Source organism: Balaenoptera musculus, chromosome 1 (assembly GCF_009873245.2).
Source record: "Balaenoptera musculus isolate JJ_BM4_2016_0621 chromosome 1, mBalMus1.pri.v3, whole genome shotgun sequence".
NCBI lineage: Eukaryota > Metazoa > Chordata > Mammalia > Artiodactyla > Balaenopteridae > Balaenoptera > Balaenoptera musculus.
In genome coordinates, this window is record NC_045785.1 from 153284635 (window position 1) to 153307139 (window position 22505).

At 46.4% G+C, this 22505-nt stretch overlaps 1 protein-coding gene and 1 long non-coding RNA gene across 2 annotated transcripts in view; both read left to right on the plus strand.

Annotated features, from left to right (window-relative positions):
* The window catches only part of MAPKAPK2 (MAPK activated protein kinase 2), a 43816-nt gene that overhangs the window by 9255 nt on the left and 12056 nt on the right, over nt 1–22505 (plus strand). The gene's annotated exons all lie outside the window — the stretch shown is intronic.
* LOC118892518 lies at nt 1977–22278 on the plus strand. The gene is made up of 3 exons (XR_005019311.1): nt 1977–2178; nt 5933–5999; nt 22248–22278. It is a non-coding gene; the product is annotated as an uncharacterized LOC118892518 (long non-coding RNA).

Genomic DNA, 22505 nt, shown 5'->3' on the forward strand with positions numbered 1-22505 from the left:
GACTTGGGGGACCCTCTGCTTTCAGCTAGAGTTACATACCCAGACCATGTCTCCATGACTGCCTACTCCTGTCTTTCCCCCTGGGGCCTCATTTCCTCTGCAGGGAGAGATTTATCTGCCAAGGCGCATTGGCCTCTGGAGGGGAGGAGTTGGGTGTAAATTGCTAAGAGTTTATTTTTAACTCTGACAGAAGGAGTCCCTGTCCTTGGAGTAGCCATGGCCCCCACCCCCTGCCACCCCGACCCCTGCTCTCCCTCTCCTGGGCCTCCTTGCCTGGCTTCTGTAATTCTTAGAGGCAGGGATTTTTAAAGGAAGGATTTTAAAGACAGGCTTCCCAGGAGCCTTAGGTGAGGGAAGCCTTTCTAAGTGAAGAATCTGCAGATTGCTCCTCGTGCCTGATTTCTGCAGAGTTCAAAGAGTTGGGGGGTGGGGCAGGAGGAAGAGGGGGAGCCCTGGGCGCTTGAAGCCACGTGTGTGGAACTCAGAGCATCCTAGGAATGCAGGTGGCCTGGTGAAGAGCCCAGTGTGCCCTGGAGCTTGCTGCAGTCAGGCTGCTGCCTGTGGGAGCAAGGTCTTCGTGTACCTTTCGTTGTGCTTCTCTCCTTACTGGCACCCAGATCTGAGGAAGGCTGGAGGCCACGGGGCAAAATGAGTGCGTAGAGTAACCTGCTTTGCAAAGTCTCACGCTTACGGAAATGTCGTTTTGCTATTCCCTTTGACTGCCAGGCTCCCCAGCACCATATCCCTTCCACTGGAGCCCATGTGGGATTCCCAGGGACTTCCTCGCTTCTGTGTCCCCTCCCCCTGGCGGTACTCCAGTCACCTGCGCTCTTAGGGAGGAGGAAGGGGCTGTGAGTGCCCCTTCCTCTGTGCCTCGTCTCCCCTGCTTTCATGGTCTCTTTTGGTTGCCTTGCTTTAGATTTTTTAAAAGAAAATAAAATTGAGTTGGAGGTGTAATTAGAGAAGGAAGGGCTAGAGAGTAGAGGTGGGGGCGAGCTAGGCCTTCGAACATGTGGCCGACCCTGAGGACCCTGGCCTGGAATGAGGTCTTGCCCCCTCAGTTCCTTGGAGAGCATGGGGATTAGTTTACCTAAAGCCCAGCTCTGATCACGTAGCTTCCCAGCTTAAACCCTTCCATGGGTTCCCTTTGGACGCAGAGTTCAGGAGATTTCCAGATCCTTCTCAGATCTGGCCCCAATCTGGTTTTTTCTGAGTGTGTGCTGTGCCTCAACTTAAGTGGCTTATATATGCCGTTTCCTTATGGGGCTCTGCTTTCCACCCCACACCCTCACCCGTGGCCTGTACCCCATTCGTCCTATGTCGCCTTTACCACCTCCACCCCCTGCTCCCCATCGCCCCCCGCCCCCCATCTGTATCTGCCTCTTCTACCCAGTACACATGCTGCTCCTTCCTTCGTGAAGCCTTTCATTCCAGAAGCAGGTCTCCACCATCCCTCCCTCACACTTGCCAAGACACTCTTACCTTTTCTTTCACATTTTAAATGTATTTCTCCATGTGTGAAGTGGAGATATTGGATTGTAAGTTCCTTGAAGACTCACATCTCCATTATTTTTGTATTCTCTTAGTTCTGTGTAGTGACTATATGCCGCCATTAAAAAAAAATTCAGAGAGTATTTTGGCATTGTGCATTATACCTAGCTGCCTCACAAAGGTGTGAAAACTGAGTAATAGTGCATGCTGCCTACATAAGTATAAAGTACTAGCGGTGATCCTCAGGGTGGAGGGGGGGTGGCCCTGGCTGAGGGGCAGTATTTGCCTGGGCTGAGAATGAGCCAGGGCTATAGTGAGGGTCCCCCTAAGTGTCTCTCCCTGCTCTTCCTCGTGTCTGCTAAAAAGCCATTCTCAGGACAGCCTTCTGGGCGTTCTTCCCTTTACCCACTCGGATCTGCTGACTCAAGCTGGCACTTTATGTTTCTGCTAAGGGAGTTCTTGTTCTTGTAAGGGCCCTGACCACAGTTTCCCATTGATGCCTCTCCTCCTCCTCCTCCCTGTTCCAGAGCCCCGCCTTTTCCTGTTGTGCTGTGGAGATGACCCTTCTGCCCCTTGGAGAACTTTAACTGAGGGAGGGACAGATGTGGAACTTGCCAGCTCTCCTACAGTTCTTGGCATCTTCGAGTCAGCCCCAGACACAGCAGAGACACACAGATGCAGTCCAAGGTGATCTATCTGTCTGCTGGCCTTGCTCCTGTGTGTGTTGCAAGAGGACCAGTATTGAGCAGCATGTTGCTGGGACTGAGGTCAGAGGTTTGAACCTCGTGGGACCAGTTAATTCCATGCAGGGGAAGCAGAACTGGACTGGCATCTGAGAGACCTACCTGGCTGTGTGGTCCTCAGCAAGTCCTTGAACCTTTCTGGGCCTCACTTATTTTCTTCATTCGTAAATCGAAGGGCTCTCCTGTATTGAAGGGCTTTCTTCATTACTGCTGCTGCAACCCCACTGCTGGGAAAACAACCCGATGCTGGGAAAGAACCCGATGCTGGGAAAGAGGTGGTCAGCCCAGGTTCCAGGGATCCCGGGATTGGGAGCCATCCTCTCTGTCCTCACTTTCTGCAGGCCAGTGTTCTTTCACCCTTCTCCGGGCTGTAGTATTTTTATTCATTCAGCCATTCAACCGATGTTTATAGACATGAATTCTTCTCTGTGCCTACCTCCTGTCTTCCCTGCTGACTGGCCATCAGGAGGCCCAGATGGCAGGATTAACCTAGAAGGGCGACTAGTCAGGGTCATCCCCTTGGGTTTAGACCCCTTTTATACCTCTGCTGTATGAGATGAGAGGGATTTAGAACAATGAGGGTTGATTCTTTCTTGCAGCTTAGACTAGACCCCTGCCTTTCTAAGTGGGATTTGCCTTAGGGTGCCTTCTAGCCCTCTGAGATCCAAAGCAACCCACTACTCAAGAAAATTAATTAGAAATGCCAAGAATGACTTTTGCCGCCTCCCTAAGGATAGATCAGAACAGCAGAATGACTTTGATACCTACAACAATCTTCTATCTTCTGTCTCCTTCAGATCACTGTTGAAAGCTTAGCAACACTGTGAAAGTTTCCCAGATTGATAACAAGTCTTTATTGAGCAGATATTATATGTATCAGGCATTGTACTAGGTGTTTCACGTACACTCTTGTTAATCCTTAAAATAATACTGCAAGGTAAAAGTCCCCGTTTTACAGAAGAGGAAACATGTTCAGAATCATTCACTCGTTAGCAATTATTTATTGAGCACTTACTAAGTGCTAAGTGTTATTTCAGGGTCTGGGGATACATCAGTGTACCAAGCAGACCAAAAAAAAAAAAATCCTACCTGCGTGGAGCTTGCATTCTAGCAGGGGGAGACAGACAAAATATAATCAGATAAATGTCCGACGGTGATAGGTACAAAGGAGAAAGTAAAGGAGGGGAGGAGACCCTGGAAGGCTAGGAACGCATGTGTGGTGTTGAAATTTCAAATAGGCGCTCAGGGAAGGCTTCACTGCGAAGGTGACATTTGAGTGAGCCCTGGAAGTGATTGGGGTGGGGGCAGGCGGAAGGAATACAAGTGCAGAGCCCTGAGGCTATTAATGATGGGCGTGTCTAGCTCTAAAACCTGGCTCCCTATAGCTTGCAGAACTGCCTCTCTTAATAGTTCTTCCCTGACTCTGCTATAATTCAGTACTTAGTTGATTCACCTCTTTATCTGATCATCAAATATTTATGGAATGCTTATTTTGTGCAAATTGCTGCAATGATAAGATGGGAGCGCTGCCTTTGGGAACTTACAGTTTAGAGGAGGAGTGAACACCTTTGTGTATAAAAGGAGTAAAAATAGACTGACCCCCAAAATCTGGACTGTGCGCCTCACATGTCTTCCCTCTTGACCCTCTCTGACAGAGGTAGTCCAGGTGGTCTGATTCCAAGTTTTACACGTAAAGAGGTTCAGGGAGCCGGTGGTGGGAAAGTGGTGGAATCAGGGCCACAAAGGATACAGAGACTCAGGGTGGGCTCCTTGAGGCCGGAGGGGTCAGGGGTGCGGTCACTTTTGCCTGGTATGGACTCACACCTGTGACAGGGCCCGGGGCCAGTGCAGACAGAAGTTTGACCAGTGGGAGGAGTAGTTTGAGGGACTCCACTGGGGCTCCCATCTTCTGTTTGCTGAGGGGGGAAGACCCAAGGTCTCCCTAGGGATGTTTCTGGTAATGGGAAATGCTTGGGACTACGTTGACTGGCTATCGCCTGGAGCCGGGGAGGAAGGGGGTGGTGAGAAAGGGCTGGCCAGGCTGCAGCTGTGGCTGAAGCTCTTGTCCTCTTCGGGGCCCTCACAGGGTTTCTCTGTTGCTCTAAGGAGTCGCATCCTTCCAGTGTTGAGCCTCCCAGGCGGACCAGTGGGCAGGTGCACTCAGGGTGCTCTCTGAGCCCCAGCTCTGGCCATCTTTGCCTCCAGCCTCTCAGGAGCTGGGCGAGCGGAAGTCAGGGCTCGGGATGGAGCCGACCGTTAGTGCAGATGGGAAAGTGAAGCAATGGGTCAGGTCTGTTTTTTCCTGAGCATGTGCTGTGACAAAGGAAGTTGCAACATTTTTTTTTCTCTCTTTCTTTTTATAGAGCAAGAAGGGGGGAAAAAAGTCTTCCAGTAAACTTCAGATAAAAGATCTGCTCTTTGAAGGAGGGTTGTTCTCCCTTCCCCCGCAGGGATTCTTTAGTTCGTAGTCTTTCTCCCATCCTTCCTCCCCCGCCATCCCTGCCACCGGCCCTCTTCTCTGAGGGCCTGTGTCTCTGCAGCAGGCTGAGTACTTCTCCCGAGAGGAGGCAGTCAGTAACTTGGTCTGAGGGAGCCTTGAGAAAGCATCTTGTCCATTGTGAGTGTGCGTCCAGGCAGATTCTGGCAAAAGGGTCCCAAAACATGGGAGCAGGAATTAAGGCTGAAGGACCACACATGTGAAGCTGGAGTCCTTGGTCAGGTTTGAATTTGGCCTTTGTGCTGTACCTGGGCAGGAATCCAGTTGTGTTTTTCAGTGTGCAGATGATATATTTTCCTGATGAAAACTTTCGAGGTCTGGAAAAGTAGAGGAACTTTTTTTTTTTTTTTGGCGAGATTTATTTCTTCTCCCTTGGATTTCTATACCCCAGAACAGCCAAAAAGTTCCATTACAAACCAGCTTTGAGACTCCAGCTTTAGTCAGCTAAGGGATGTTCTAGGTCATCCTTGAGAATGAGGTCTGCTTGCTCTGGGGAAGCTGGGTGGTTGCACCAGGCAATGGGCCCCACTGTCCGGGATGGGGTGACGGCTGCTGGCACTGTTGGTGTTAATTGCTTTCTTGGGCAGAGAAGGGCAAAGCCCTGAGGGGTGAAGATTTTTGTTCAGGCTCTTTGTTCTCTGTACCTGCTGTCTCCGGTACAGCTGTCACAGAGCTCCTCCCTTCCTGCTGTTTTCTTTGAACTTAATCTCTTTGTCATCAGGTGGGTCTCTTCAGGCTGGAGATGAGCTCCAAGAGGTGGTGGTGGAAGGAGCAGAGTCACAAGTTTCTTGCTTGTGTAAATCTCAGAGTGAATACATACACCTTCTTTCGTAGCTAGCCGCGCTGGCTGGTCCAGTAGCCACTAGCCACATGTGACTATTTAAATTTAAATAATTAAATAAAGTTAAAAATTAGTTCCTCTGTAGCACTAGCTCCATTGCAAGTGCTCAAGAGTCGCATAGAGCTAGTGGCTACCGTGTTGGGCAGCGCAGATAAGAGAACATTCCATCATTGCAGAATGTTCTCTCAGACAGCACCAGGCTCTGAGGTCATCATTCTACACCCTGGTAAAGATTTAGCGGAGCTGGAAGGGGATTTGTGTAAGAGCACGAGGAGAGGTTTTGGGGCCCAGTCGAGAGGGTAAAAAGAAGGTGATCATTTAGAAAGGGACTTTAAATAGTATTTTGTTTGTCTTGTTTAGGGCTGCATTCCAGCAGACGGTCATCTAGCCCAGTTGCTCCCAGCCAAGTCGACTGTCAGAATCACCTGTGGGTAACATTTGAAAATACAGATTCCTGAACCCCACTCTTTGTATCTTATTGTACAAGACTACAGAGGTGGTGTTCAGGAATGTGTGTTTTTGTCTGTGATAATTATCTGTGTTTGGCAACCTTTTGAATCTATTCTTAAATTCCTCCAGTGATAGGGGAGACTATCCCTTTTCAAGAAAACCTTACTCTTAAAAAAATTGTTTTTTTCTGGTTTTAAAGTTTTATGTTTGGAGGTTCCTTAAAAAACTAAAAATAGAATTATCATATGACCCAGCAATCCCACTACTGGGCATATACCCAGAGAAAACCATCATTCAAAAAGATACATGCACCCCAATCAATGTTCATTGCAGCACTATTTACAATACCATGTCATGGAAGCAACCTAAATGCCCACTGACAGATGAATGGATAAAGAAGATGTGGTACATATATACAATGGAATATTAGCCATAAAAAGGAATGAAATTGGGTCATTTGTAGAGACGTGGATGGACCTAGAGACTGTCATACAGAGTGAAGTAAGTCAGAAAGAGAAAAACAAATGTCGTATATTAATGCATATATGTGGAACCTAGAAAAATGGTACAGATGAACCGGTTTGCAGGGCAGAAATAGAGACACAGATGTAGAGAACAAACGTATGGACACCAAGGGGGGAAAGCGTGGGGGGTGGTGGTGGGATGAATTGGGAGATTGGGATTGACATGTATACACTGATGTGTATAAAATAGATAACTAATAAGAACCTGCTGTATTAAAAAAATATAAAATGCAAAAAAAAAAGTTTTATGATCATCGAGTCAAAATTTAGTTCCCTGAAGTTGTATCATCCCTTGGTGCTAGTGGTGTTTTCCGGAGCCTCACAGAACGCATCAGTCACATCTTCCTCACTCGGCCTTCTGCAGATAATCGCACCGGGCTGTGTGTGCTCCTCTGCTGCCCCAGCGTCATGGCAGGGTTTCAGACTACTCGACCTACCAGGGGCCCTAGAGAGATGCAGGGTTGTGACATCATTCCCAGGATTCTTCTGATCATCAGGCCTTGCTGAGAGATTGAGGAAAGGTCTGCATCTCAGTGGACCCTGACAGTGGAGAGTCCTAAGGGTCATCCAGCTGGTACAGGCCGTGCGTACCTTCCCCCTCTTTATATCCTGCTTCATAGGAAGGAGTCGCTGTTTCTCTGCATGGTTAATGCTTGCTTTTTGAGGCCACTGATCTGGTTTTCTTCAGAGGCATTGAGAGACTCAGCCATCGGTACCCAGGCGGATGTGACCACAAACATTACTTCTATTTAGAGACCTTCAGTGACCTCCCCTTGCCTCCAGTGTGTCCCTCAAACTCCTAAACATGGTGTTCAGGCAAGCTGGCTTTGACCTTTCTTTCTCCCCCCACCCCCACCCCCAACACGCCCACGCGTGCACACACGCACATACATGCACACACGCACGCACGTATGAGCGTGTGTCTCTCTCTCCTTCCAGGAGAGGCGAGGGCTCCATCCCACTCTGCAGTGCATTCTTCTGCTTCCAGATCTTCTTTTGCACCTTTCACTTGTTCATCCTTTTATTCCTGGTAGAATTGTGTTTCTCCTTCGAGGCTTAGATTTTACCTGTTCCTCCACCCCCAATTCCAGGCAGAATACCTTTCTGCCCTATACTAGTGGTAGCTCACATGAGCTCTGTGACTGCTCTGAATTTAAATTATGGTCACTCCCATATCTCGCCCTGCTGGACTCTGAGCCCCTTGAGGACAAGAGTGTGTCTCGTTCGTTTGGTATCCCCCAGTGCAAGCACAGTGCCAGGCACTTAGCTGAGCTGCACCATACCCACAGAAATGGGTTAGCTTCTTGCCTGTTTGTCTTCTTTTGGATTCTGACGAGACTGCCACAGAGGAGCTGAAGCCTCTTTTCCAGCACCAGCATTTTTACCCCCAGTGGCCTTGCATCAGCTTGGATGAAAAAAGTACTGTTTAGCAGCTGATAATTAACAAGCAGAGCAGAGCCTTGGCTGCCTCGGAGGCAAAACTGATATTTAAACAATAAAGTTTTTAAAATCAAGAATTAAAGTGTCAGCTTCAGAAGCCGCTACATCCAAACACAAGCCCGCCCAGTTAGAGAAGATAAGTGGAATAATGGAACCAAAGAATTCTTTGTAGCCTTGAGGAGTCCAGGGGGAAGAGGCCGGGGTGGGGGGGGGGGGGTTGGGGGGGCTGTGGGGGGGTGGCAGGAGCGGGAAAGGGGCTTTTCTGTTTTTGCTCTTGGAGGTGGGGTCTGGGGTTGCTTGGGGAGATGGGGGGATGCTTCACTAGAAAGAGCTGTCAGTGTTCCCTTTCACTCCCAGTTTCTGTAGATGAACTAATTTTGCTAGGTGGGCAGAGAGAGAAATTTGGAAAAGTAGGGTAGGAATAAACTCTGGACTTTTTCCTAAGGTGATGAAACATGCACTTTTGTATTCGGTGATAGACGGAGACTGTTCAGTATTACCTCATGGGATCTCACCTTGTTTCCTTCTGATGCTACTAGGGTTGGGAGGGGAGAGCTGACGTAGGGCTTCCTCCTTTCTTGGGTCAGAACCAGAGCCTGAGGAGTTCCCCAACCTCCTGGTGCTGCCCAGATACTAACCACGATCTACATCTCCACTGAAGGTGTTCTAAGAAATATGCATGCCAGGAGCAGTCCGTGGCTTCAGAACAAGGGCAGAGGTTTTAAGAGGCTTCCTGTGTGAGGGGTGGCGGGCTGGAGAGTGCCTTCAGCTTGTCATCAGGGGGCACCTGCCTCTGTGCTCAGCTGCAGAGGTCAGTGGGTGATGCCCTTTCAGAGTCTGCTTTTTTGTGAACGAAGCAGAAAGCCCACACCAAGAAACCAGAGAGGCTCCTGAAGGGGCTTTTCTACAAGTTCACCCCAGCGTACACAGCCTCTATTTTTCCAACGCAAAGGAAGGATCTGTCAGACAAACCATTATTTTTCGGGGGGGGACTACTTCCAGGTCCAAGAGATGGTCTGAGATATATAGTTTGAAGGTAAAAATACTGTACTTTCTGGGAGATGTTGACAGTTAATGTCATGTCTGAGTGTCTGTCACTCTCATGTTGAGAGGAAGGTTGGGTGAGAACCCTTGCTAGTCAAGCTTGGTTAGCCTGCTATTCCTTTAAAGTTTCTCTTTTGGAATTGGTGGTATTAGTGGCTGAGCTCACCCAGACCATGTGTGATACTTATGGTGGTGGCCTCTCCCTGACCACAGGTGTGTACGTTGAATGCAGTCACCCAGTTACCATTATGGCCAAATGCAAAACAGTTGGGGAAGTCTAGGGGAGACTTGGTAAGGGAATAAAACCAGCTGGCTTATCTGGAGTTGAACCCTTGTCCTTGGTGACATAAGCACATATGATTCACAGCCAATGTTGGCTTGAGTGTGTGCAGAGGTTCAGTCTTTTGGATGAAGTTCTAGTGGTCCTTGCGGAAGGTTCATCACCAGTTGAACTGAATTGTGAAGATAGCACAGCGCGTGTGCGCTCGTGAATCTGTTTATTCATCTGTTCACTGGAAGCTTATTGAGGGGGGAACATGTACGCAAAATATTTCTTATATATTCCAAATGGTAGAAGAGCTACATACTGGGGACTGGGTGAGCATGGAAGAAAGAGCCACCCATTTCTCCAAACACCAGACAGTCTTGGAATGCGTTGGTGGATCACCAACCCTGAGACGCTCTGTGATCAGATGAATCTGGGAAACATTCTGCAGTGCACATTAACATTCTGAAGGCTCTGTGAAGTTCTGTAGTAAAAGAATCTATTTGACTTTGTATAACCTGGTGCTTCTGACACATTTAGGGCCCCCTTTTTACCTATCACTTATTAACATCCTACAGAATACTATTTGAGAAATGGCAATACAGTCTCCCTGCTCTGGGAGAACTGTCCAGTGATTCAGAGAAAAATTCACCTGACTATATGTTAACACAGGTTTGAGAGGCTTAAAAAATTGTGTGTGTGCATGCTGGGGGTGTGGCAGAGAAGGGCCCCTGGCAGGTGGCTTCCATTGAAGTTGGCCTGTCTGCATTCCTGCTGGCTTTGTGCTTCTGGAGAAGGCTTTTGTCCTGGCTTGAACATACTGAATAGCAGTTACATCTGTCATGCCTGGGAAGTGGCAGTGTGCAGTTTGCGGGGGGGAGGGGGGCGACGACAAGCAGTGAGCAGACACCCCTGCTTGAGGCCCAGGCTGCTGAGAGCTCCTCACCATCGGAGAAGGGAGGGCCTGGTGATCCAGAGGCAGCTGCTTGCTAGGACTGGAAGTGTTAAGGGCGCAAGAGTTAGCTCCCTTACCTCTGTGCGTTCTCCTTGTCCGATGGGGGAGGACTTTGAACCTTGAGGTGGCAGTGTGGGAGAAACAGGTGGGCTGGATGTTTCCTTCCCTCCCCACCATCCAAGGGCATCTGGAGGGCGGACCAGGGTGGAAAGGCACTTGGCTTTTCATCACCCCGGGGGAACTGAGGTGAAGGCATTTTGGTTTAAATTTAAGGAAGAATTTAGAATTGGGCAGTGGATTTACTAAATAAAGTTTGTGGAGTTTTAAAATTCAAGAGTCCTGGCTAGAATTGTTTTCAGACCATTGGTGACTTGTCGGTGGTCCCCCTGATGGCCAGCTCCTGAGGAAGGCCTGGCTGGCCTCACTGGCTTCTTCACTTGGAACAAGCCCAGGCCCAGGGAGTTCCCAAGCCCACTGGGGGCCTCTGCGCCCTCCTGGTGCAGCTTTGCATAGAGGTCATGGTTGTTTACAAGGAAATTAACCACTGAGGGAAAAAGGGAATGTTAGTGGGAATCAGTCCCTCTTCCTGGAGATTATGCATTTCCAACGTAGGTAGAGCTCAGTGTCATGAAAGCAGGCCCAGGATTTCCTGTTTGTATGTGTGTATGTATTTATATTTTTATGTTGTGTTTCCTCTTTTGACCTTCCCAAAGGGAAGGGAGGTGGTCTGTCCTCAGGAACTACGGTGCGCTGTCCCTCATCTCCTGGCTTCTCTGGCCATCTCCCTGTCTTCCCTCAGCCATAGCCACAGCGGCGGCCTGGCGTTGCTTAGATGGGGGGAGGAGCAAACCCAGGCCCTCTGCTTGTTGCCTGTGGGAGTAGAGAAAGGGCAGATGCTGCCCTCAGTTCCCCCTGAACAGGAAGTCTGGGTGGGCCATGCTTTGGTTTGGGAAGCAGGAGTATTAGCTGCTGCCGCCAACTGGGGTTGTGTTTGCAGACTCCCAGGCTCTGGCGTCCCCAGAGGGACCAGTAGCTCTGAGCCCTGAGGACTGGCAGCCCCCAGGGAGGGAGCCCTTGCCAGGAACCTCTGGTGGGTCTTGGGTAAGGGTGGAGGGGGGCTGGGCAGTAGGAGAGGAGAAGGGGTGACTCCTCCCTCCCACATCAGCTGGGATGCAGCACCACTGCTGGGAATGCATTCCCGCCACTTCTAGGCAAATTGGTCATTATGGAAATTCTTTCTTACTCCAGGGTGGAGCTTTCCTTGTTTAGAAGAACCTTCAGGTGTGTTCTTTCCAGGTCCTGGCAACGAGGGACTAAGCTGTTGACCTGCTGCCCCCTCAAGGCTAGAAGGCAGGGTAGTGTCTGAGCCCCATTCCTGTCATCTCTCCTTCTTGTTCTCCCTTCACCTGTCCTTCTGTCTTCACCTGATTCTAGCCTGGTGCATAGTAGGCATGGACTGGGGGAGGGGTAGCAGTGCACGCCTGGTGTTCCGGCCCTCCTTGCATCTGGGACACATTTGGACCTAGACAGGGTGTCCTGTTGTCCTGCATAATGAGGATTCCAGATTTCCCCTAGGTGATTGGCCACAGTTATTCCAGGGGAGGAGTGGGATTTCCCCCACCCTCAGGCACTCCATGCTCCTATAAGAGTCTTGACCTCCAAGCAGCCTGTCCCCCACCCCCTCCCCACAAGGAGAATGGTAGGAAGGAAGTCCTGCTGGAAGTTGTTTTTGATTTGTGAGGTAACTGTCTTTGGTTTGAGAAGCACATAACATATCCTCCTTCCCTTTAAGATCTGAGGCCAAAAGTACTAGATTCTCTGGTTTCCAGGGAAACCAGAATGGATAAGGCAGAGAAAGAAGGGACTGGTTGTAGGCACTGAAATCTTAGAGGGGTTCCTGGGGTCTCTTGTGCTTTTCCAGGGAATGTGCGTGGTCTTCTCAGGGCCCTGGATTGTACCCCTCACTCCATCAGCAGCAGTGTGGAACCTTGGCAAACGTCCTAAACTCTCTGCACCCTAGTTTCCACGTGCCTGAGTGAGGATCTTGTCGGCTGCAACCGGATTGTGACTTTAAAGGACTATGGAATATGTGAAAATTAAACACATTTCCAGGTTATATTACCTACCTAGAAAGAGAGAATCACATCAAAGAATTTACTGTCAGAAGAAACCTTTGCCCTCCGGTAGGGTAGGCTTATCCAAGATTCCACAGAGGAGGGGACAGAGTGCAGGTTCTCAGCAAGGTAACTGTAGAGCTGGGACTAGAACTAGGCCAGTCAGCTTTCTGGCGTCTCCTTCTTTCACTTGGCCAACTCCAGGACATGTGTCCTTGGGGTGGAGAGCCAGAGTAGGCAAATCATACCACAGAAAATCTGACAGTCTTGTATGCAGTCAGGTTTACATGGTCTATGCCATTGTGGGCGGGGTAGCAGGGATAGTCAAGTAGATAATCTTCAAATTATTGAAATTGGACTTTTCAAAATATCAGTGACTTTTTTGTTTTTCTCCAGCAAATATATCTCCTTAATTCTCTTGCGTTTCCATAATGTTCTGTGTCCCAGAAACCTGCTGGGTGTTGGGGGACAGGGCGCTTCTGCTCATTGGTTCAGTGTTTGCGGTGGATAATCCACAAAGTGGATTATTCTCGTGCAGACAGAGCTATTTGTACCCAGTCCCTTTTTCTGAGTACATATTGATACGATAGCAATCTTCTTGCTGTAGGAAACTTGCCTGTAGGAAAGTAGCTGGAGCTTGCTGCAGCTGTAACTGCATCTCTGCATCCTTTGGCTCCTGTCTAGAAACATGGTTCGCAAAGATGTGGTGAATAGTTGACTGTCAGAGCTGGTCCCTTCACTGTCCAGGGGAGGATACCAAGGCCAGAGAGAGGGGCAGGGCTGGAGTCAGAGAGTGATGGAGCTGGTCCCATGGGAACAAGAACTTAGGACAGCAAAGGTCTGAGCACTAACCTCACATATCCTCCATCTTGGCTAAGATTGCCTGTCCCCAGGTCAGCTGGGCCTTTTGCAGTTCTGCCCTTGAGAGGCCCCTGTGTTGTCTGAAGGCCCTCTTCTTCCCCTTGCTGCTGTCCTCCCATGACCTCCTGGCCACCTCTTCTTTCCCTTGTGCTCCCTATTGGCTGTTACTTCCTCCACCCCCCCCCCTTATTATGAAATACTTTAATAGGCAGTGAACTTGAAAGAACTGTGCAGTGACCACCCATATACCCAACAACCTAGATTCTACCATTAACATTTTACTCGCTTTCTCATGTCTTTCTCCATGTTTCCATCTCTCTATCCATTTATCAGCCTATCTTAATTTGGGAATGCATTTTATAGTAAGTGGCAGACATCAGTACCCTTCACCCTTAAACATAGCATACGTAGGCATTAATTAGAGTTCAATATTTGTTCATGCGTTTAAGTAATTTTTTTTGGTGGTAAAATTTATATAGCAGTGAAATGCTCAGATTTTAAGTGTATCATTTGACAAGTTTTGATAAATGCTTCCATCTGTGTGACCCGAACCTGTGTCAAGGTAGAGAACAAAACATTTTATTACCCTGGTAAGTTCCCTCATGCACCTTCCCAGGCAATCACAATTCTGGTGTTTTTTCACTAGAGATTAGTTTTGCCTGTTCTGGAATGTCGTATAAATGGAATAATCATGATGAACTCTTTTATGTAAAGTTCATCCACCTGGTTACCTGTATTGGTAGCTCGTTCCTTTCTATATGGAGTAGTTTTCCGTTGTATGGTTATGATACAGTTTGCTTATCCATTCTTCTTCAGGGCATTTCCAATTTTTGGCTATGAAGAATAAAGCTCCTATGAATATTCTTGCACAGGTCTTTTTGTGGACATAATGTTTTCATTCCTCTTGGGTCAGTACCTAGGAGTGGGATTGCTGGGTCAAAGGAGGCTGTTAATTTCTTGTTCCTGAAATTACACCCTGTATTCTGCACCTAAGATCATGAGTATTAGAAAGTGCCTTATTGCTCATCTAGATTATTCTTTCACTCAATGTAGGAATCCCCTGAGAGCCCACCTGAGAGCCTCTGCTTGAGTGTTTCCAGGCATAGGGAGCTCACTACCTTACAGGCCCTGCTATTGGGGGATAGCTCCTTTTAATTTCTGCCTTGGGGAGCCACATAGGACAAGTCTAATAATTTAGCCTTCTCCTCTGTGACAGCCCTATAGAATTTTGGGACTGTTAATCACATTCAGTCCCTCAACTGCTCCTTCGAGGTTTCTCTTCTTCAGGATAATTGTCCCAGTTTATTGACCTGTTTCTCCTGTGACTTGCTTCTCAGACCTTTTATGCACTGGTCATCATTCTTTGGCAGTTTAATACTTTTTTTGCCTAGCGGGTGACACTGGATTCTGGATGTGGTCTGAGGGGTACAGAGTGTGGTTGGGTCTGGACGCCTGTCTTGATCTAGGTACTTGATCTGCTAGTGAACTGAAGGTGATGCTGACTTTTTGGCAGCCACATCATGGTGTTGGATCAGACGAGCTAATGTTCATAAAATACCGCAAATCTAAGGTGATATTAAGGTACTCATGCAGCTCAAAGTCGTTTAGACAGAGCCTCTGATATTAACAGCATCTACTGTGTACCTTCTGCTTGCCACCATCCCATTTAATCTTTGCCACCACTTTATGAGAAAGGTGCTATTAAAAAGAACTTAATAAAAACTATTTGGTTTAAAACGGGGCTTGTCAGCTTTGGCACTATTGACCTTTTGGATCAGATAATTCTTTGTTGTGAGGATTGTCCTATGCTTCTTAGGAATTAGCATCCTTGGCCTCTACCCACCAGATCCCACATGCAACCCTCTCTGTGCCCTGCCAAGTTGCGACAATCAAAAATGTCTCCAGACATTTTCAGATGTCTCCTGTGGGGGAAAATCATCTCAGGTTGAGAACCATTGCCACGGTGTAGAACTTAGTCATTGAAAAAAATTTAAATAATGTAGCCCTTCCCGAAGGGTAACCACTGTTACACCTTAGCATATATACTTCCCTATTAGTTCTTTGTAAGGACAGTCCTTGCTTTTCACAGTTACAATATACATGAATTTCATTTATCACAATTTAGTTAAATAACACCAGTCCCCCAACAGCATGGTTCCAATTCCCGTTGCCATGGTATATGAACTCTGAGTGATTGCATAGAGTACAAAACTTTGCTACTAGCTCTTCAGTCCACAAATCACTAAGTACCTAACAGATGTTTGTTATGATCAGTGACCAGTCACAGCCCTTCTTTCAGAGTTTGTTGGTGGTGGTCACCGCCCATCTGTTGTTGAGTTCACACATACACAGGACAGTGTGCAGTTGTGTTGCCTCCTTGTCTCCTAGCGATAAACTCGTGTGACATTTTACAAAAATGGATAATCAAAAGAGGAAATTGCCCACCGTTGATGAAATTTCAGTAAAGAAATGAAAAGTGAAATTCCGTAACTGAACATAAGTGAAATTATAGAATAAATAGCTGATTGTAGGAATGTTGACATTGCCGCTGTTTGAGACTCTGCGTATGCAGCCAGAGGAACTCAGTGAAGGCAAACTCGTTGACACAGTGGTTGTGACACAAAGGATGAAGAAGTTCCAGAGGAAGTGACACTGGGAAAAACTTCATATTGAAGGCACTCTTGGAGATATTTTTCAACATTGAAAGCACAAAGGATAAAATGTTGGAAACTGATCCAGACTTAGAAAGGAGTGTGGCAATTTGCAAAGGCATGCTTGCTCGGTATTGTGTGTTAAATAACAAGAAGGCAAGCCCTGTTCAGATGGCTCTGGATGAGTTTTTACAAAGCAAGAAAACACTCATTCTCAATGCCTCTGATATTTTTTAGTTACAGTGTGCTAAATAAATATTAGTTTTATACTAAATATTTTTTTCATTTCTCTATTCATTTATAGCTGACAGTAAAAGACTTTTTAATGTTTTGACAAAAATTTCTAAAGGTCATAGAACAATCTTAATTTTCCCCATTGATGATTAAGATTGCTTTGTATGGTCATTTGTATGGTTCCATGTTACTAAGTAAAGCAAAGGCTGTCTATAGTTACAGAAGTTTGGGTAAATACACGTGTGCGCGCATGCACGTGCGCACACACACGTACATCTGCTTTTTCTTTTTCAAAACATTTTACAAAAATGGGACCAGACTACATGTATCAATCTGCAGCTTGCCTTTTTCATGGAAGAATATCTTTTTTGGAGAAGTTTTGATCTCAGTTTGTCTGGATCTACTTCCTTCTGTTCTATAATTGCATATTGTTTAATGCACCGTTATGGGTATACCACAATTTATTTGACCAGTATCTATTAATGGGCATTTAGTTTATCTCATTTTTTTTTTTACCCATTTGAAATACACTTGACCCTTGAACAATGTGAGGGTTAGGGATGCTGACCCCCATGCAGTCAAAAATCCACGTATAACTTTGCAGTCGGCCCTCTACATCTGCAGTTCTCCATCCGTGGAGTCAACCAACTGGGGATGCTGTAGTCCTGTAGTATGTATTTATTGGAAAAAATCTGCATGTAAGTAGACCTGTGTAGTTTAAACCCATGTTGATCAAGGATCAACCATAATGCTAAAGCGAGTATCTCTGACAGATACTATCATTAGCCCCATTTAATGGATGAAACAATGGATATTAGAAAGTGAAGGGAGTTCCCTGGTGGTCCAGTGGTTAGGACTCAGGCAGCTACTAAGCTTAGAACTGGCTTGAATTTAGGATAGTCTAATTGCAGGGCCCTTGCTTTTAACGGCAGTGCTCTATAGCTTCTCTTCTCTTAGAAGTAGCTTTTAACAACAGCAACAACAATATCACCAACAAACAGTAGTAGAGTTTATTGAATTAAGTACAATTCTAAGTGCAAGTACATTATTGTTATTATTACTAAACAACAACCCTATACGGTAGGTACTATTATTATCCCTGTATTACAATGAAGGGAACTGGAGGTATAAGTTAGGAAACTTCCAGGATCTCATGGTTAGTTAATGGAAGAACTGAGACTCACCCAGGCAGCCTGGCTTCAGAGCCTTTGCTCTCACTCATCGTGTGGCATGGATCTGACTTGAGAAAGGTCTCTCTCATCACAGGCCGTTATAGATGATTTTTTGAGCCCCAACATACGACTTTTTTAGGGGGTTACTTTGGCCCGTATTTTCACCTACTGTGATCTGTAAAAAATCTGTTACCTAGCACACTCCCAATTTTTGGGTCACTTGGCAAGTTTGATGAGCTTGCTGTCTACTATGTTTTCAGCCAGCTTATTGGTAAAATTTTAGGCAAAGCCAAAGATTGCATGCCTTGGTTCGTCACTGGAGGTGTTCTCTGGGTTTAGTCAGCAAGCAAATATTTATTGAGTACATCCATAATGCCATGTATTAGACCCAGGATTAGGAATCAAAAGGTGAACAAGACATGGTCCTAGTCTCCAAAAGGCACACGGTCTATACAGCAGAAGGAGGACCAGTCTTGTAAATAACACCAGTGAGTGCTGCAGTAAGAGTTTAACAAGAGTCTTGTGGGAGCAGAGAGGAAAGAGGGCTGACTGTGCCTGGAAGTCATCAGGGAGGCTTCACAGAAGAGGTGACATTGCGCTGGCGCTCAAAGGATGCAAAGACATGGAGTCATGACAAGGCATGGCATGTTTGAGGACAGTGAAGTTCAGTGTAGCTTAAATAGAATGTGTTAGGAGGTGAGGGCAGAGATATTACGGCTAGGAGTTAGGAAAGACCAAGCTAAGGAATTTGGGTTTTATCCTCTTAGCCAATGGACATCTTTAAGGAAGAAAATGTCCTGCTCAGATTTGCCTTTCAGGGGTTGATGTGGGATGTATTGGAGAGCAGATTAAGTCTACTGTCTAGAAACCAGTTAGAAAGCACATAAAAGAAAAGGGAACCAAGCAAGCGGCAGCAAGACTGGAAAAGGGAAGATAGATTTGAGAGATCTTTCCATAGACAAAATTGGATTGGTTCTGTGGGTGAGGGAGGGAGAGAAGCTGCAGATGACTACTTCAAGATTTATGTGCGGGAACCTGGCTACATGGTGATGTCATTGTCATTTACTGAGACTGGGCAACAAGTCAGAGGGAGCAGTGAGTTCAATTTGGTGCATGTTCAGCCTGTCCTAGGTCCATTAAATAACACTTTTATTATTGGTCATTTATAACAATTAAAAATATTATCAAAATGCTTTGTCATCTCACCCCCTCTTCCTTTGTCATCCCAAAGGTCTGGCAGGAGACTTTGTCCATGTACTTTGTAGAAGTCAAGGACCCTTGTGTCTGTTATTCGTTTGGTCTATAATTTAGTAACCCTGCTAGAAAAGGTAACAAGACTAGTGTGTGTGCCATGGCTTCTTAGGGAAGCAGGCTGCGTTGTGAAGGTCCAATTCATGATCTGCTCCAGAGCTTTGCCAGAGACAGAGGTGAAGTTAAGCAGTTCTTCTTCTTAACAGTTCTGTGTACGTATTGTTTCTTTTGCCTTGACTCTGTTTCCTTCACTAGACTGAACTCCTTGAACCCCCTGGTGCCTGGAGCAGAGTGGGTACTGAGGGAATGCTAGCTGCCAAAAAGCAAGGCGTTGCCTGTTTTCCCCATGGCCCCTCAGTGATTACCAACGGTGGTTCAGGAATCATACCTGCAGGTTCCTTCTGTATCCTGGGATGTGATTCTTCTAAGACTGGCATCTTTTAACTCAGTCATCTTTGGGCGATTATAAGTTGGTTGGTTCTTGGGCCATCTTGGATTTGAGGTTTCCCTTAAGTTTGTGTTTCCCTTAAGTATGTTCCAGTTTGAAGTGCTTTCTCCGTGATAGAGAAGATGGAACACATTGGAGATGAACATTCCCCCCTTCTCTGTCATTTTGGTAGATTAGAGCCTCTGTCCCCATGAGGGGCCCGCTTCCTCCCTGCTGCTTCTTACAGCTTTGCATGTAGGCTTTAGCCACGTTTCTAGTAGTTCTTGCATTTTCACAAGCTCTGCTCATGCTGTTTTATGAGCCCACACCACTGTCTTTGGGTCTGTCCTGGATTATGGGCAGGTGCTTGTGTCTTTGGACACATCCTTAGAGCCCCCTGTGCATGGCCTTGCCATTGGCAGCTGCTTTCTCCTGGTTCCTTTTTCCGGGATTATCATGCTTTAGAGGATCAGAATCCACTTGTTGGAGGCCAGGCCTTGTCCTTCAAAATGCCTTCCCTTTTGGGATCTCTGCTCATACTATTCCTTTGTCTCAACTTCTAAATACTGGTTTTCTGAAAGTCTAGGCTAAACAATTGTTTTTGTCCTAAGGCTTTTTCTTCCCTCCTTTGAACTCTGAATTGACAAGGTTACTTCCTCCCAATGTGGTATTCTTGTTGTTATTGTTTTGCTAATTAAGGTTGTGTTTTGTTTTTTTAAACATAATTTACTAGACTTTGCTTTATGGTCAGAATCGAGTTCTGGGTAGCAATTCCCTTCTTCCATCTTCAGCTGTGTGAGAGGCAAACTCTTCAGTAAGGCAAGACAGGAATGTATCAGGTGCCCTGCTCTTGGCAGAAAAAAACTTAGTCTCTCTCGCAGATGTCCTCGTGCTCACGGTGGGTGATTTGAGTCCTGTCTTGCATCTGGGCCATTTTGTAAACTGGGTAGGAAAGAGTGGTTCGTATCTTCTACCACACATTCCTCCATATGTTACCACAATAGCTACTTACTGTTCTTTTTCCTTCTCTCTTCACCCAGCTGTCCTCCAGTATTAGGTGTGTGGAATTGTGGGATTGTTGTCAGGGGTGGTGTGTGTGTGTGTGTGTGTGTGTGTGTGTGTGTGTGTGTGTGTGTCATTTGTAAGACCCTTCTCCTCTACTTTCTCTCTCAACTCCCTCCACCTCCCGTTAGATCTGTTGATTAAGGTATACATGCCTTGAGTCTCATTCCGCTAAACTGGGGTGATGAAGATGAGTGGCATTTATCACTTCCAATTGAAAATTTATATTTGCTTTGTCAGTTGTATAGGGTCAAATGGATGGGGGCTACGTGTGGACCAGAAGCTGTGTTTGTGATCTCCTTCTGTCTTATTTTCTCCTGATAGTTTGTCCATCTCTGTGGGTTTCGTAAAGTCATGCCTACATACTACAAAGAGCAGAGCATTTTTTCTCCCTGCCACTCAGATTTTAGCTTGCAGCCAACTTGGAGAGCCTAGTGTGTTTCCCTCCTCCCATCATCTAGCCTGTGTCCTGGGGAAAGATGCCTTGTATCCTGCTGTAAGCCATGGCCTATAGAATTGCTCTGATACACAGTCTGCCCATTTAATCAGTAAGTGTGTGTTGCAGCTCCTCTGCGCTAAGCTCTGTGCTGGGCCTGACGGTTGCAGAGATAAATGGGGCTGACCAGCAAACAGAGCAGGGAAAGGAGGCCTTTAGGAGGAAGGAGACAGGGTAACAGTACACTAATATCCGCAGCTCAGGGTTTGTTTGTCAAAGCCTCGTTTGTAGTGAAAAAAGGGACCTGGAGGTTAGAGTCTGAATTGGGTTGAATCCTGGCTCTGTCAGTCACTAGCTGTGTGACCTTGGGCAAGTTACCTCGCCAGCCCTGGTTGCCACACCTGTGAATGTAGTCAGCCCAGTATTGGCTCTATTCCAGAGGCCTGTTAGGAGGCTTAAATATAGCATATTTTCTATATATAAAGTGCACCTGACGCATGGTTGGTGCGGTATACACGAAGATTCTTCTTTCTCTTTCGAAGTCGGCTGGAAGAAACAGAAATATCTGTGTCCTGTAGCCTTTCAGTTTCCTTCCCAAGACTCCGCTGTGGTTGACATCCCTGCTGTGCGCAGGGCTCATTTCCAAATAAGTCAGAAGTGGTCAGCAGTAGCGGTTTGGGGCCTCAGCCTGCTCTTTATCATATTTGGGTTATACTCTCCAGGAAGATGCCAGGTCTTTCTGTCACCTGCGTTCCCCTCATACTCTGAGTTCCAGCAGGTCCTTCTTTCCCCCTCTGAGGTCAGCATAGGGTCGCCATCTCCACCCACCTCCTGCTCTAACAAGCAGGTCAGCTTGCTTCTGGGGCACTCAGGCTGGGGGTCAAATATAGGACCAAAGCATACTGCCCCTGAGAATCCCTAGACTTAATTTTTAAGAAGAAATACACGCAGATGGTAGAAATCCAGACAATACAGAAAGATATGAAATGAAAAGGGGAAAAAAATGGAAAATGGTACTAGCTTCCCTCTAGTGCCTACTCCCCTGGGGTCAACTCTGTCGATGTTTTGGGGGGTAAATACCTCCAGAAGAATGTTTAGCATCCACAAGTCTGTATATCTTCTCCCTCTGCCTTAAACAAAACAAAACAAAGCAAAACAACAAAACCACCCAAGTGGTATATTTTACATTCTGTTTAGTACATTTTTATTTTTGGAAATCTAAGAAACACAAAAAAGAAAATGCTTATCTATATTACCACCATTTATGAATAACCACTAATGAACCTTTTGGTGTGTTTGCTTCTTGTCTATGTGAACATACTTTAAAAGTTACTTAAGTAATGTGAATGCAGCTCCATTAAAAAAAAAAAGAACAGAAACAAAAAAGCCAAAGTATCATCATGTTCTTTGTCTGCTTTCCCATTTATTAACACCCGGTTCCCCTCATAGCGGCGGATGCAGCCCTGCCGCGCTCTTTCAGCAGCCTGTGCCACACTCGGTTATATGGAGATGCTGCCATTTATCTGACCGTCTCCTCAGTGGTAGACATTTAGGTTCTGACCAATTTTTTTGCCATTAAGATACTTTAGGAACATATTTGTAGGATGATTTCCTAGCTAAGTAATTATTGGGCCTAAGGTTTGAACATTTACAATTTTGATAGATATAGCCAAAAATATACTAGTTTATATCCCTGTTGAGTGTATGAGAGAGTGCCTTTTCCTCAAGAATCTTTACATAAACTCAGGAGTTTGTTTGTTTGTTTGTTTTTTGGCCTCACGGCTTGCAGGATCTTAGTTCCCCGACCAGGGATCGAACCCGTGCCCCCTGCAGTGGAAGCCCGGAGTCCTAACCACTGGACAGCCAGGGAAGTTCCTCTTTTGTTTCGTTTTTGGTCAAACATTAAAAAAAAATTCGCCATTCTGGTGAAGTTATTGTTTTTATAAACATTTCTCTTTTAATGAGTTGCATCGAGCATCTTTTGTTTGTGTTTCTTTTGCTTTGAACTGCCTGTTCTTATTCTTTGGCCATTTTTATATTGGATTGT